The following is a 12,540-nucleotide window of genomic DNA, read 5'->3' as shown; positions in this document are numbered from 1 at the left end:
CCCCCCCCCCCCCCCCCCCCCCGGTAGCTGGAATTATAGGCATGTGACACTATGCCCAGCTACTTTTTGTATTTTTAGTGGAGACAGGGTTTCACCATGTTGGTCAGGCTGGTCTCGAACTCCTGATCTCAGTAGCTCTGTCTGCCTCTCAAAGTGTTAGGATTACAGGCATGAGCCACCATGTGGTTGGGTTTTACTATGATTTCTTAAGTCAGTTTCTTGGGATTTATAGTTATTTCCTTATCTGCAGTATGACACTTTGTACCTAAACTTCAACCAAAATACTTTTTGTACTGCTTACGTTGACACCACTACCTCTCACAGAAACTGACATCAACAAAACCCACATTTGTGATGAAGATTTTATGTATACCAATCTCATCATATCTCTTAATGAAATTCACAGGACTTTTTTCCTTTTTGGAGATGGAGTCTCTGTTGCGCAGACTGGAGTGCAGTGGGGTGATCTCTGCTCATTGCAACCTCCCTCTCCTGGTTTCAAGTGATTCTTCAGCCTCAGCTTCCCAAGTAGCTGGGACAACAGGCACACGTTACCACGCCTGGCTGATTTTTGTATTTTTGGTAGAGAAGGGGTTTAGTTGGCCAGGCGGGTATTGAGAAGTTTAGTCTCCAAAAGATTAGACATTTGCATTTATTTAGTATTTTTATTTTATTATTATTTATTATTACTATATTTTTAGGCAGAGTCTCGCTCTGTCGCAAGGCTAGAGTACAGTGGCGCGATCTTGGCTCACTGCAACCTCTGCCTCCTGGGTTCAAGTGATTCTTCTGCCTCAGCCTCTGATGTAGCTGGGTCTATAGGTACACACCACCATGCCTATCTAATTTTTGTATCTTTAGTAGGGATGAGGCTTTACCATGTTGGCCAGGATGGTCTCGATCTCCTGACCTCGAGATCCGCCTGTCTTGGCCTCCCAAAGTGCTGGGATTACAGGCGTGAGCACCAAGCCCGGCCATTTTTTATTTTTTGAGACAGAGTCTTACTCTTTTGTCCAGGTTGGAGTGCAGTGGTGTGATCTCATCTTGCTGCAACCTCCACCTTCTGGGTTCAAGTAATTCTCTTGCCTCAGCCTCCCCAGTGGCTGGGATTACAGTGCACACTATCATGCTAATTTTTTTTTTTTTTTTTTTTTTTTTTTTTTAGTAGAGATGGGGTTTCAGGGTATTGGCCTGGCTGGTCTTGAACTCCTGACCTCATGATTCTCCTTTCTTGGCCTCCCAAAGTGCTGGGATTACAGGCATGAGGCACTGCGCCCGGCCTAACATATATTTTTTTTGTGAGTCTTGCTCTGTTGCCCAGGCTGGAGTGCAGTGGTGCAATATCAACTCACTGTGACCTCCACCTCCACGGTTCAAGTGATTCTCCTGCCTTAGCCTCCCGAGTAGCTGGGATTATAGGCATGCGCCACCATGCCTGGCTAATTTTTGTATTTTTAGTAGAGATGGAGTTTCACCATGTTGGTCAGGCTGGTCTTGAACTTCTGACCTCATGTGATCTTCCCGTATTGACCTTCCAAAGTGAGGAGATTTTTTTTTTTTTTTTTGAGACGGAGTCTCACTCTTGTTACCCAGGCTGGAGTGCAATGGCGCGACCTCGGCTCACCGCAACCTCCGTCTCCTGGGTTCAGGCAATTCTCCTGCCTCAACCTCCTGAGTAGCTGGGATTACAGGCATGCGCCACCATGCCCAGCTAATGTTTTGTATTTTTAGTAGAGACGGGGTTTCACCGTGTTGACCAGGGTGGTCTTGATCTCTTGACCTCGTGATCCACCCGCCTTGGCCTCCCAAAGTGCTGGGATTACAGGCTTGAGCCACCGCGCCCGGCCCAAAGTGAGGAGATTATAGGCATGAGCCACTGCACCCAGCCAACATTTGCTTTTGTAATAGCCATCTGTGGCTCATGTCTGTAATCCCAGCACTTTGGGAGGCCAGTTCCGGTGGATCACGTGAGGTCAGGAATTTGAGACTAGCCTGGCCAACATGGTGAATCCCATCTCTACAAAAGGTACAAAAATTAGCTGGGCGTGGTGTCATGTGCCTATAATCCCAGCTACTGGGGAGGCTGAGACAGGAGAATTGCTTGAACCCAGGAGGCGGAGGCCGAAGAGAGCTGAAATTGCGCCACTGCACTCCATCCTGGGCAACAGAGCAAGAATCCGTCTCCAAAAAAAAAAAAAAATCATCTGTACAGTACTGATTTATAATAACTTATTTGGGAAAAGAATTAGAAAACAAAGTTTCAACTGGATTATATAATTGAGGCATATGGATGTCAACAAGGTAAGTGTTTGGAATGGAGTAACTTCTAATCTGTTGGGTCCTCTGTGTTTACAGTTATCTGTCATTTTAAATGTCATTTATTTTGTCATTCTGATTTATTATCAAGCCCCTGGAAAGTGAGATGATCTTTTGAATTTTCTGTTTGTTGTCAAAAGTGTCTAGTATTTTATGTTTTTTTTTTTTAATTTTTTTTTCATTTCCAAAATAAAATTCCTCTTGGCAGGTATTTTATGTTTTTAAAGTAACAAATGCAGGCCAGGTCCAGTGGCTCATGCCTGTAATCCCATCTCTTAGGGAGGTCAAGGCAGGCAGATCACCTGAGGCCAAGAGTTTGAGAGCAGCTTGGCCAACATGGTGAGACCCCGTCTCTACAAAAAAATACAAAAATTAGCTTGGCCTGGTGGCGTGCGCCTGTAGTCCCAGCTACTCAGGAGGCTAAGGCAGGAGAATCGCTTGAACCCAGGAGGCAGAGGTTGCAGTGAGCTGAGATTGTGCCACTGCACTCCAGCCTGGGTGATAGAGCGAGACCTTGGCTCAAAAAATAAATAAGTAAATAAATAAAATAAATGAAAATAAAGTAACAGATGTAGTACAAATGTTAAGATATGTCCAGAGCTGTGCTGTGTAGATTCTTTCTTGGGTGGTTGAGAAATGGTAGAAAGTTTGCAGTAATCATCACTGTTTCTTTTGCAGAATTTGATCTTTGCAGAATCATGAGGTAAAATTATAATTAAGTATGTTGAATTAGTCATTTTTTTTGAGACGGAGTTTTGCTCTTGTTGCCCAGGCAGGAGTGCTGTGGCATCATCCTGGCTCACCGCAACCTCTGCCTCCTGGGCTCCAGTGATTCTCCTTCCTCAGCCTCCCAAGTGGCTGGGATTACAGGCACCTGTCACCATGCCTAGCTAATGTTTGTATTTTTGTTAGAGATAGGGTTTCACCATGTTGGCTAGGCTGGTCTTGAACTCTTGACACAGGTGATCTGCCCTTCTCAGCCTCCCAGAGTGCTTGGATTACAGGCGTGAGCCGTTGTAACCGGCCCAGTTGAATTATATCTACTTATTTCTTGGCTTGAGAACTGTTTTGTGCCTGCTCATAATGATTGTTTGGCTGATAAATGTCTTTATAATGCATTCATTATAACCTGCTAGCACCACCTCAGACTTCTTTTGTGCTTTATTATATGCCAAGAGTAAGGTGAAAATTGTGCAGAGGCAGATTTGCTATGAGTGTAAGAAAATAAGTATTTTAAAATGCATGGTTTATAAATAAGTTATCAAAATTATTCAGCTAATTTAAGTTGTATTTTATTTATTTATTTATTTTTGAGGGTTGATTCACTTTATTTTTCTTGTATAAAAACCCTGTGTTGTAGCCACAGCTGGAGCCTGGGTCCTCTGCATGGAGACTCTGGTGTGGGTCTTTATGAGGTGGTCAGTGAATTCCTGATAGGGAGACTTGGTAAATACAGTCTCTTTCTAGAGGTCAAGGGTCAGGTAACTTTAAATCTTAGAGATGGCATCAAAGGTAGCCGTTGCTGGACAGCAAAAGAACCCCAAAAGGGTCAGTGGTATGTTTGAGGCAGGTCCCCCAACCCAAAAACTGTCGCACTCCTAGGAACAGAGAGGCCATTCTGGGCAGGTCTGTTGTGCCTTATTTATTTAGTTAGTTTTTAAAATCAGGTTCTTGCTCTGTCACTCAGCCTGGAGTGCAGTGGCACCATCATAGCTCACTACATCCAACTCTTGGGCTCAAGTGATTCTCCCCTTTCAGCCGCATAAGTAGTTGGGACTACAGGCATACACCACTGCACCTGGCTATTTATTTGTTTTTCGAGACAGGATCTCACTCTGACACCCAGGTTGGAGTGCAGTGGTGGCGATTACAGCTCACTGCAGCCTTGACTTCCTGGGCTTAGGTGATTATTCCACCTCAGCCTCCCCAGTAGCTGGGGCTACAGGTGCAAGCCACCATGTTCAGTTGGCTAATTTTTGTATTATTTTCTAGAGACACGGTTTAGCCATGTTACCCAGGCTGAGGTCTCAAACTCTTGGGCTCAAGTGATCCATCCATCTTGTCCTCCAGAAGTGCTGGAATTATAGATACAAGCCACCTTGCCTGGCTGTTTTCATATTTTTTTTTAAGAGATGGAGTCTCACTATATTGCCCAGACTGGCCTCCAACTCCCAAAGTCCTGGGATTGCAGGTGTGAACCACCGCATCTGGTCTGGAGTTTTACATACTGTTCACTGTTACCCGTAGATCTTATTTGTAAAGAAGTAACTTCCTACTTGAATGATGAGATTTAAGGCCAATTCAGAAGTAACTTAGGGGAAGTAAATTTGAAGGCTAATGTCTAATAGTAATTTGGACTTTTGAAAGTTTCCTTTCAAAAAGGTAGAAAGTTAACTCTTTCTTATACCATTTCCCCACTCCACCTTTTTGGTAACAGTCTTGCTCTGTCATCCAGGCTGGAGTGCAGTGGCATGATCATAGCTCACTGCAGCCTTGAACTTCTGAGCTCAACTCCACCTACCTCAGCCTCCTGAGTAGCTAGGACTACAGACACATGGCACCAAGTCTTGATACAGCTTTCTGTATACCAGAACAAAGTATTAAGTGATTCAAGCTCACATAGGCATGAAACAGCACCGAATAGATGAAGTGCTATAGGAGTTAAGGGATGAAGAGGAATTTGTAGTGAAGTAGCTAGGGAGCCATGGAGGCCTCTGCTGGTGAGGATGTAACTCTTGACCTTAAATGAGGTAGAGGGGCATGTTATAAGTAGTGGGAATCAGCCCGTGGCCTGAACACAGATAATCTTGTTTTATCTCCTTATAGGAAACAGGAGGTGGGGTGTGGCCGGTTTTGGTTAGACTAGGGAAGACGGGAGAAAGGGGGGCAGTATGCTTCTGTAGTTTCTGGAGATCAGATCCCAAGATTGATTTTTACCTATGTGTTGCTTTATTTCTTAACCCCTTCATGTTATCTATATGTGTTTTTCCAAGTCCATATATTTAAAAATTTAACTTGTTCAAAAACATAATAGTTTCATTTGGTAAATTTAAACAGTGCAAAAGGATATATGGCCCCTAGAGGTGCCTGCTGTGTTTCTTGTGGGCCAGTGCATATAATTCCAGCACTTTGGGCAGCTAAGGTGAGCCCAGGAGTTCCAGGCTACAATAAGTCATGATCACTCCACTGGTGAGACCCTTTCTGGGGAAAAACAGTTTTTTCTGTGTATTATTCTAGAGACAGTCTGCATATACCCGTGTTTATTGTTCCTCAGTGAATATTTATTGTGTACCTCTATCAGGTCCTGTTCTGTATATCTGTATATCCTGCCGTTACACAATGGTATGATAGTATATTACATACTTGGCACCTCACCCTTTTCATTTAATAGTCTTATCTCAGAGATCATTCATTAATGATCTCTGAGACAAGTTTTTTTGTTTTTTTTTTTTTTTTTTTTGAAACGGAGCCTTGCTCTCTCATGCAGGCTGGATTGCAGTGGCCCAATCTCGGCTAACTGCAACCTCTGTCTCCTGAGGCATCAATTCTTCTGCCTCAATCTCCCAAATAACTGGGATTACAGGCATGTGCTCCCAGTATTAAATCCTTTTAATACTCAGACAGCAAAATTCTTTGTTTTTTTTTTTTTTCTTTTTCTTTTTTTTTGAGATGGAGTCTCTCTCTGTCGCCCAGTCTGGAGTGCAGTGGCATGATCTCGGCTTACTGCAGACTCCACCTCCTGGGTTCAAGTGATTCTCCTGCTTCAGCTTCCTGAGTAACTGGGATTACAGGTGCCCCCCACCATGTCCAGCTAATTTTTTTGTATTTTTAATAGAGATGGGGTTTCACCAAGTCAGCCAGGCTGGCCGTGAACTCCTGACCTCAAGTGATCCACCCACCTTAGCCTCCCAAATTGCTGGGATTACAGGCGTAAGCCACCACGATCGGCCTGACAGCAAAATCCTTTAAGCCCCCACTTAAAATCTATTGATAGTACTACCCTTTCACTGCTTGTCACCTTCAGTTTATTAATGTAATTACTGCCTTTTATATATTCTCAACTCCCTGTCCTCTCTCTTATTTTATCTTACCTGGAAAAATCTCAGCCCTTGTTTAAGTCTTACTTTTTTTTTAAAGATAGAATCTTGCTCTGTCACCCTGGCTGGAGTGTAGTTGTGCAATCTCAAGGCTTACTGCAACCTCCGCCTCCTGGGTTCAAGCTATTCTTGTGCCTCAGCCTCCCTAGTAGTTGGGACCACAGGAGCGCACCACCATGTGTGGCTAATTTAGTAGAGACAGGGTTTCTCCATGTTGGCCAGGCTTGTCTCGAACTCCTCACCTCAAGTGATCTGCCCACCTTGGCCTCCCAAAGTGCTGGGACTACAGGCATGAGCCACCTCGCCCAGCCTAAATCCTACTCTTTACCTATTATTATGTGCTTATAACCGAATGTAGTGAAAGAAGAAATTCACTGACTTGTCTCACTTTGAATTCATGACCCCTGACCTCAAAGGTGGCTGATTTTAGCACTGCCTAGCAGTCCCACTGAGATTCCTTAGTTCATTTATTCTACCGCCTTTAAGGTTAATATAGCATCATCTCCTTTAGTTCAAACCTCCTGTTCCCTTTCCTTGCCTGTATCAACTGTCATGATCTTGCTTCTTACTTTTTTTTTTTTTTTTTTTTTTGAGACGGAGTTTCATTCATGTTACCCAGGCTAGAGTGCAATGGCGCGATCTCGGCTCACTGCAACCTCCGCCTCCTGGGTTCAGGCAATTCTCCTGCCTCAGCTTCCTGAGTAGCTGGGATTACAGGCATGCACCACCATGCCCAGCTAATTTTTTGTATTTTTAATAGAGACGGGGTTTCACCATGTTGACCAGGATGGTCTCGATCTCTTGACCTCGTGATCCACCCGCCTCGGCCTCCCGAAGTGCTGGGATTACAGGCTTGAGCCACCGCGCCCGGCCTCTTGCTTCTTACTTAATTGAAAAAATGGAAGTAATAATAAGAGTCTATCACTGTATCTATTGACATAGCTCCATTTGGCTGTTGTGGTCTGCCTCTTCCTCTATTCCTGTGGATCAGTCCCTTGGGAGTCCATTGTTCTACCTATGGTCAGCCCTTCCACTTGACAAGCTAAATCTCATTCCCCTATAATCTCATAATGTTGCTCTGGCAGTTCTCCCTTCTCGTGCATCATCATTTTCTGTGTGCAGTCCCTTGGTCAGACCTTAATACCCCACCTAGCTGCAGTTAATGCTAGGACATGTAGTCTTTATAACTGGCAGCCATGTGACTATAAAGGGGAAAGCTATCTGACATGGACCTTGAAGAACGAGTGATCCCAACTCACTGCAATCTCAACCTCCCAAGCTTGAGCGATCCTCTTGCCTCACTCTCCTGAGTAGCTGGGACTACAGGCCCATGCCACAATGCCTGGTGAATTCTTTGTATTTTTTGTAGAGACAGGGTTTTGCCATGTTGCCCAGGCTGGTCTCAAACTTCTGGTCTAGGAGTCCATCCACCATGGCCTCCCAAAATGCTAGGATTACAATTGATTACTAAAGCCAACTTTGTAGGCAGTGGGGCACAGTAATTAATGGGGTGTGTGTGTGTGTGTGTGTGTGTGTGTGTGTGTGTGTAGAGAGAGAAGATACCTAATCAATTTTATCATTGAAATGTCTCAGTGAATTATGCAGGTGCCAGAATTTGAGCAGCTTTCTATTTGTCTTTGCTTTGTTGAACTGTTAGAGGTGACTTTTTCATTATTCTTCATTAGAGAAAATTTTCTCATTTCTCTAGGCTGAGGCAGGTGAATCACTTGAGGTCAGGAGTTTGAGACCAGCCTGGCTAATATGGTCAAACTCCATCGCTACTAAAAATAAAAAAAATTAGCCAGGCATGGTGGTACACACCTGTAATCCTAGTTACTCGGGAGCCTGATGCAGGAGAATCACTGGAACCCGGGAGGTGGAGGTTGCGGTGAGCCGATACAGCGCCACTGTACTCTAGCCTGGGTGACAGAGCAAGACTCTGTCTTAAAAAAAAAAAAAAAAAAAAAAAAAAAAATCATGTATTTAAAAAATAAATTCTAAGTGCTTCCATCTATCTTTTACACTTTCATCTTAGTCACTCTACTACCCCACTACTGCAGTGTAACGCTGATCTTCTCCTTGCCAGGCCCAGTGGCCTTGTCTCAACTTTTCATTTCAGAGAGAGCTTCACTCTGTTACCCAGGATGGACGGAATGCAGTGACATGATCACGGCTCACTGCAGCCTCGACCTTCCAGGCTAAATCGATTCTCCCACCTCAGTATCCCGAGTAGCTGAGACCACAGGTGCACACCACAATGTTTGGCTAATTGTTGTAGAGGTGGGGGTTCCATCTTATGGCCTAGGCTGGTGTCAAACTCCTGGGCTCAAGCGATCTACCTGCTTTGGCTTCCCAGAGTGCTGAGATTACAAGTGTGGGACACTGTGCTGGACTTTTTTTTTTTTTTTTTTTTTTTTGGGACAGGCTCAGCTTCAAGATCAGTTGGGACCACATGTCCCTTGACACAAATTCTTATTGCCCCTGATCAGCCTCACACAAACCACTCTTTTTTTTTTTTTGAAAGGCTCACTCTGTCACCCAGGCTGGAGGGCAGTGGTGTGATCTTGCCTCACTGCAGCCTCTGTCTCCTGGGTTCAATTGATCTTTTCGCCTCAGCCTCCCTAGTAGCTGGGATTACAGGTGTGTACCACCATGCCCGGCTAATTTTTGTATTTTTAGTAGAGACTGGGTTTTACTGTGTTAGGCTGATCTCGAACTCCTAACTTCAAGTAATCCACCCTGCTCGGCCTCCCAGAATGCTGGGATTATAGGCAAGAGCCACCACGCCCGGCCCCCTAATCTTTTATATTAATATCCATGATTCCTTTGACCTCTTCTGAAATAGGTTTTTTCAACTTCTCTTGTGTCACACTATCAAAATTTGTAAATTTTCCTTGGAATCCTAGACAGAAGATTAAGCCATGTGTTTTTCCAGCCTAACTTTTGTTACCATCTGTATTTTCCTTTTACATGTTGACTAGTTCAAACTGATTAACATCTCAGGTAAGGTGTGAATTAAATCCTGACATGAGGCCAGGTGTGGTGGCTCACACCATAATCCCAACACTTTGAGAGGCCGAGGTGGGTGGAATTCTTGCAGTCAGGAGTCAAGACCATCCTGGCCAATATGGTGAAACCCAATGTCTACTAAAATTACAGAAATTAAGGTCAGGAGTGGTGGTTCATGCCTGTAATCCCAACACTTTGGGCGGTTGAGGCAGGTGGATCACGAGGTCAGGAGTTCAAGACCAGCCTGGCCAAGATGGTGAAACCCCAGCTCTACTAAAACTACAAAAATTAGCCAGGCGTGATAGCAGGTACCTGTAATTCCAACTACTCAGGAACCTGAGGCAGGAGAGTCACTTGAATGCAAGTGGCAGAGGTTGCAGTGAGCCGAGATGATACCACTGCGTTCCAGTCTGGGCTGTAGGGTGAGACTGTGTCTCAAAATTTAAAAAAAAAAAAAAAAAAAAAAGTTAGCTGGGCATAGTGATCCATGCCTGCAATCCCAGCTACTCAGGAGGCTGAGACATGAGAATTGCTTGAACTCAGGAGGCAGAGGCTGTAGTGAGCTGAGATCATGCCACTGCACTTGTAGCCTGGGTGACAGAGTGAGAGACTCTGTCTTTAAAAAAAAAAAAAAAAATCCTCACATGGACTGTCAAAGCTGATTGCTTCTCACAGTCTGTGGATACTATAGATAGACGGGGGCACCTGTCAATAAAGGAGGGGAAGCCTCCTTTTGTGGAACTGATTTGCCTCTGTCTTCTAAATCAGTGTGTGGACTTGAGCCTGCTAATCAAGTCTTACTATTTTTTCTATAACTTTTATTTATTGTAAGGCGTTAGCTATTGGAATTCTGGACAGAACAGAGCTCCTGAGGCTGTTCACTGCTGTAAGAAGTAAGAAGTGTCATGACTCTGTTCAGCAGAGGAAGAAGTCTATTAAGGATGTGTGGCTGGAAATAGATCTGCTACTCAAAACCTATTCTGGAGTGAGTCCTTCCAGGATGGGCCTAGGGCATCTGAGAAGCACAGCAGGTTCCTCTCAGGAAGCACTGCTGAACCCCTAACTGAGCTCACACATTGTTCCTGGGTTCTTCCTGGAAAGTCCCCATTACCCTCATCCCTAGGCAACCACTAAGCTACTTTTTTTTTTTTTTTTTTTTTTTTTAAACGGAGCCTCGCTCTGTCACCCAGGCTGGAGTGCAATGGCATGATCTTAACTCACTGCAACCTCCGCCTCCCGAGTTCTAGCAATTCTTTCACCTCAGCCTCCCAAGCAGCTAGGACTACAGGTAGACGCCACCATGCCGGGGTAACTTTAAAAAAAAATTTCTGTAGAGATGGGATTTCACCACGTTGGCCAGGCTGATCTTGAACTCCTGACCTCAGGTGATCCGCCAGCTTCTGCCTCCCAAAGTGTTGGGATTACAGGCATGAGCCACCGTGCTTAGCCATTACTTTCTGTCCTTGTAGATTTACCTATTCTGGATATTTCATACAAATATGGTAAGAAATATGTGGTTCTTTATGACTGGCTGCTTTCACTGAGCATAGTATTTTCAAGGTTCATCCATGTAGCATGTATCAGTACAGTATTGTACTTCATTGCTTTTTATTGCTCAGTAGTACTCCACTGTATGTCTATACCACATGGTTAGATATGTAGCTTAAATAGGATTATTTTGTTGATTAAAAGCTAATGAATAAAGATTTCAAAATGGGATACATTAAATTAGTTGTAGTGGGCTGGGCATGGTGGCTCACACCTGTAATCCCAGCACTTTGGGAGGCCAAGGCAGGCAGATCACTTGAGGTCAGGAGTTTGAGACCAGCCTGGCCAATGTGGTGAAACCACACTCCTGTTAAAAATGCAAAAATTAGCCGGGCATGGTGATGAGTGCCTGTAGTCCTAAATAAGGAGGCTGAGGAAGGAGAAATCGCCTGAACCCAAGGGCAGAGCTTACAGTGAGCTGAGGTCGTGCCACTGCATTCCAGATTCTTGCTCTGTCACCCCCAAAAAAATTTTATTTTTTTTTTGAAGCGGAGTTTCGCTGTCGTTACCCAATCTGGACTGCAAAAGCGTGACCTCTGCTCACTGCAACCTCTGCCTCCCAGGTTCAAGTGATTCTCCTGCCTCAGCCTCTCGAGTAGCCGGGATTACAGGCAAGCGCCACCGCCCAGCTAATTTTTTGTATTTTTAGTAGAGACGGGGTTTCACTGTGTTGGTCAGGCTGGTCTTGAACTCCCGACCTCAGGTGATCCGCCTGTCTTGGGCTCCCAAAGTGTTAGGATTACAGACGTGAGTCACTGCGCCCGGCCAAAAAAAATGTTTTTTAAATAGTTATACTAATCCCTTAGGATATTTGCTTTTAGTCAAGTCAATAGTTATTTTAAATTTTCAGTTTAATTGAGGAAGATGGTATAAAGTTACATATTAAACGCTTGGCCAAATGAACAGCTTCATTGAACAGCTACATGGCCTTCAGGAAGTTGTCCAGGGAAATGTGAGTAAGCATCATGGTCACACAAACGTGAGAAAATCACCAAAGACTGCTGTGTGAAATGCAGAGAATTGCACATTAATGCATAGTTGTGATTTACCTACTGAAGCATAACCAGTAGCCACAGTAGCATCTGAAGAACATCTGATGGACATGCCACTCCCATACTCTGCACCCAAAGAAGCAAGGCAGGCAGTTGTGCATATGAGCTATAGTTATCCTAGGGAATCACTTAGACTTGTAAAAAGAAGTGTGAAAAGGGCTGGCCTTCATTTATTCTTCCTGTAACAGAGCTTCCTGAAGTTCAGAAAGCCACAACTGGCTGGGTGTGGTGGCTCCACCTATAATTCCAGCATGTTGGAAGGCAGAGGCAGGTGGATCACTTGAGCCCAGTAGTTTGAGACCAGCCTGGGCAACATGGCTAAACCCTGTCTCCACAAAAAAAATACAAAAAAATTAGCAGGAATGGTGGCAGCTACTCGGGAGGCTGAGGTGGGAGGATCACCTGAGCCCAGGAATTAGAAGATGCAGTGAGCCAATGACAGTAATTCTCCCAGCTACTTGGGAGGCTGAAGTGGGAGGATGACTTGAGCCTGGGAAGTGGAGGTTACGCCATGATAG

At 44.5% G+C, this 12,540-nt stretch overlaps 1 protein-coding gene and 1 long non-coding RNA gene across 2 annotated transcripts in view; one reads left to right on the top strand and one right to left on the bottom strand.

Annotated features, from left to right (window-relative positions):
- RHOA (ras homolog family member A) overlaps nucleotides 1-12,540 on the top strand; it is a 52,298-nt gene that overhangs the window by 14,988 nt on the left and 24,770 nt on the right. The window lies entirely within an intron of this gene.
- Nucleotides 7,252-12,540, bottom strand: part of LOC116559287 — an 8,064-nt gene continuing 2,775 nt past the window's right edge. The window contains exon 3 of the long non-coding RNA XR_004272407.1: nucleotides 7,252-7,287. This is a non-coding gene — a long non-coding RNA (uncharacterized LOC116559287). The remainder of the gene's footprint in view (nucleotides 7,288-12,540) is intronic.

Source organism: Sapajus apella, unplaced genomic scaffold (assembly GCF_009761245.1).
Source record: "Sapajus apella isolate SASKATOON/1434 unplaced genomic scaffold, GSC_monkey_1.0 scaffold23, whole genome shotgun sequence".
Lineage (NCBI taxonomy): Eukaryota > Metazoa > Chordata > Mammalia > Primates > Cebidae > Sapajus > Sapajus apella.
This window is presented reverse-complemented; position numbering and strand designations above follow the sequence as displayed.